This window comes from Cariama cristata, unplaced genomic scaffold (genome assembly GCF_000690535.1).
Source record: "Cariama cristata isolate BGI_N322 unplaced genomic scaffold, ASM69053v1 scaffold2649, whole genome shotgun sequence".
NCBI lineage: Eukaryota > Metazoa > Chordata > Aves > Cariamiformes > Cariamidae > Cariama > Cariama cristata.
Genome location: NW_009635029.1, coordinates 60,187 through 64,194, shown reverse-complemented (window position 1 = coordinate 64,194; position 4,008 = coordinate 60,187).

The window sequence follows — 4,008 nt, the reverse complement described above, 5'->3', positions numbered from 1 at the left end:
ACCTGGTTCCCCTCAGCCCACATCCGTGCTGCTGTACGCTATGCTCTCTTCTGTGACCCTCATCCCTTCCCCTGGCACCGGCACCCTGTGAAAGGCTCTGCTCCCCCCAAACGAGCTGGGAAGCAGCCCATCAGCGAGCTGGGTCAGCTGCCTTGCAGGACAGCAAGACCTGTGGCTGACCACAGTTCTCGGGTTTGAAAGGTCCCAGAGCTGAGAGGTGTTTGCAGCTCAAGCTCTCCCCTTCAGCAAGACCAGCCCGTGCACGCCTGTGCAAGTGAAGCTGCAGAGCCACACGGCGCGACCGCCAACAGCCCCGCTCCGAGGGCTGTGCCACTTCCCAGCCCTGCCTGTGACCCCCCCACCGTGCCCAGCCACGGCAGCTCGGGGCCGCTGGGCTTTCATTCTTCAGAGCATCTCTCTTTTCTGTGTGCCATTTGCCTCTGCAGGGCTTGTAATCTTTGCTGGGTTTTGAAGCAAGGGACCAGTACAGGGCAGGAAGACTGATTACCTTCATCAACCAGACTCCCTGCTTAGCACACAGGAGAGTCCGTCTTTAATATCTTGGGAATCTGATGGAGAGAGTGGCCATGTGCAGTCCTTTGTCCTGCAGGACAGGCTTAATTGCTTTGTTTATTTACCTTCAAGCCATTCTGCAGCTCTGCTCAGCAGAGCATCAGTGCTCCTCCGTGTGTCACGCTGCCAGCACACCCCATCGCCATTACACTGAATCTTCCCTGTGCCCCGTTGCTTCAGCACCTGCGGTTCTCAGCTGTCTTTCCCTCTCGTCGCTTTTCGCTCTTGTTTTCTCTGACCTCCTCTTAGAGAGGCTGGTCTGTGCAGCTCATGAAGAGCTTGTCAAACTGACATTTCCCTGCTTAAGTTGGCTGAAGAATCAGTCTCATCACTAAAAGAAACACCCCTCAAGGGCTGCCACGTGCAAGGCTACTGAGCTCTCTATCTGCTCTGCAATTGCAAAAACAGAGGGGGGGGGGGATGCAGACGTGGGTTTGGGCTCACCCCTCTTTCGATGTCAGCCCCACAGCGCAGTTGGGCCTGTGAGCAGGACTGGCACGTCCTGAGCTCAGGCAGTGCCACCACTCTGACGCCATTTTCTAGACGCGTGTCTGTCAGTGCAGCTGCGTATTTGTTTGTACAGACGGCAGCAGGGAAGGCCCTCGAGGCCTTCCCTCCATCGATGGCTGATACCAGATGTTATATCCTCCCTGCTGGGGGACAGACAGATTTTTGGGCATGGTCTGGCCAATTCAAGCTAACTAGAGCTTTCTGCAGCCTAGAAAAAGCTTGTCTTGCCAGAATCCTTAGCGAGCCCTCCTCGTACACACACTTCCAACACATGGGAAAACCCATCTTTCTGTGCTGGGTGTGATGGATCATCTGCTGCGGGCCACCTGCAAACTGCAGGCCCTGTGCTGCAGCCAAACTCCTGAGCTTCTGCATGTCATTCATTTTGGGTAGGTAGCTACCGTACCCAAAATGCCCGTCCTCCTGTGATGACCTGCCTCTGGGCACAGAGGTGCTCGGCCATGATGCCAAAAACTCCTCTGCTGCACCCTGCCTCCCCCTCTGCAAAACAGCCCTCACAGCCAAAGCCAGGCAGAGCTTAGCTGCCTTCTGCCATCCTTTAGTTAGAGAGTTGTCAGAGCCTTATGGAAAGCAGCACAGGAAACCAAACGCAGGCTTCTAAAATGTGGGAGCAATGGCAAGAGCACCGCTAGAGCTACCTGCACCAAATAGGAAATGAAATTGGTTGTGTGGGCTTTCTCTTTCTCACTTTGTGTACTATTGACCCCATGAATATGGTGGCAATTTTGCATCACTGTAACAGTAGTTTAGGTATGACCTTTCAACTCAACTGCGAGGCTTTGAGGTCTCTAATGGGTGACAGGAATGACGTACCCTGGCTGCAGGTGAAGGGACCTGGATCAGCATCCTTCTCTTGGCTCCCTGCCTGGCTGTCAGGGCATCGCTGCAGCCCACTCTCGTGGGACTTGGCCTTCCCTCCCTGACTTTCTCTTCCAAACAAGCAAGCAGTTCCCAGAAAACAGTCAAGTTACTATATTAAGGTGATCCTGCCCTCAGTGCCTCTTTGTTTCTGGGGAGCCTTAAGCAAATCAAGTTGCAGAGTATACACAGAGCACCACAGTCTCCATGTCAGATGAAAGGACAGTCCAAAAGGAGAGAGAGGGCAAGAGAGAAAGCTCTGTGTTTGCATTCATCTCTGACATGATGGATTCCCCCTTCCTGGAAGCAGTCTTGGCATAAATAAAACCAGTAAAGGCTTTTGTGCAAGAACTCCCTTCACTACCAATAGTCATGGAGTCATAGATAATAAAAGACCTGGCAGTTCATCTTGCATTGCTCCCTGTAATCAGCAGGATTTTCCCCACTGAATATTCACCAAGGTTGCTTTATCTAGCACGCCTCTGAAATCTCCAGGGATGGGACCTTCGCAGGTGCCCTCAGGAGCACATTCTTCCATACTTGAAGCATTCTTACTGCAAGGAAAAAAACCAATGTCTGATATACAACATAAAAAGCCATCTCTGAGTAAGTTTAAAAACAGTGAGAGCCATCTGTAGGCCACAAATAGCAAAGATGTTCAGCACTGTAGATTTTTTTTCCCAAGTATTTCCCTTAATGTATTTTTTTGCATTGTCTGGAGTTTATTGCACTTTGCATCAACATCCACTCTCCATCGTGACACAGTGTAGATATTTGTGGACTATCATGTCTCTTTTCAAACTGATCCCCACCTCAGACTATAATGGCTGGGGCTTTCCTCATATGCCAGTTTCTCAAAGATTGCTATCAATTTTGCTGCCTTTCTCTTTCTTCAAAAGATCACTCAGGAAAAACATAATAATGTGAAAACAGAAGGGCTGTGCTGGTCCATACGGCACAATTACCCAGTCATTTGCGTAAGTGAGGTATCGCCCTGGCATTGTGCTCCTCATGGCAAACTACATGCATGTGTCACACATGTTGTGGTGTAACATATTTGTTAAATCTATTTATTGCACATTTTTGACCACTTTACCTACCTTCATCCCACACTGCCATCTGTTCTGTGGCTACCACCCCCCATCCACTCTCCTGAGTACCTGTGGAGGGCTGCCAGGAAAATGGTTCCTCCTTTTCTTGCCAAATTTGGAATTTCAGTTGCAAATTTACCCTAGCAAGAGTGCCAAGAGGAGACAGAGCCAATGCCAAACCCGCTCCAGCTTTCCTTTCGGGCACATTTTCAATTCTGTCACAGTAGCTGAAAAGGGGAACTGACTCCCATCAGAAAGGAGTTGTGCCCAACACCGCAAGAGGGATCAGCAGTTGTGCCCAGTCCGGGAAGAGCAGATCATCAAAGGCTTTGAACGGTAATATCTGTAGGATCAGAAAATAATTCTGTTACTGACACGCATGACATTCTCAAAACCCTGTACATTTGTCCTCACAGAAACTAATGCACTTGGCAACAATGAGTGAAGGTCTTTTTGAAAATAGTTTCAATAAAATACATTAAAACCACCTAGATCACTCCTGGAATAATTTTTCCACAGAATGGGCTTGCATAATATCCACAGGGCTTTTTTGTTTGCGTCTAATACAACCACCCTGCAGTCATGTTAGAGAAAGCTTTAGACAACACTGTACCATCGTGTTTGGTCCATACATACATACAACAAGTAGATATTTCCATCCAAAGTCAAGTAGGGCTTTCTATGCAGAAGTTCTCCATAAAATAAGGCAAATGTGTTTTTTTTTTCCTCTAGTGTACCCTGTGTGTGCTCCCCTCAGTGCTGTGCTGGCACAGCAGCCAGGCATGAGACATCATTGCGGAGATTACCAGCCTGCTCCCAGTGACTCATCCCAGCCCAGCATTTGTGTGGGAGTGCACTTGAAATGATCCCATTTACTTGGTCCCCTGAAAGACCACGGGGAGCACCCACTGCAGCAGGGTCTCTGCTGGCAATATGTATGGCAGAGGGAACAGAC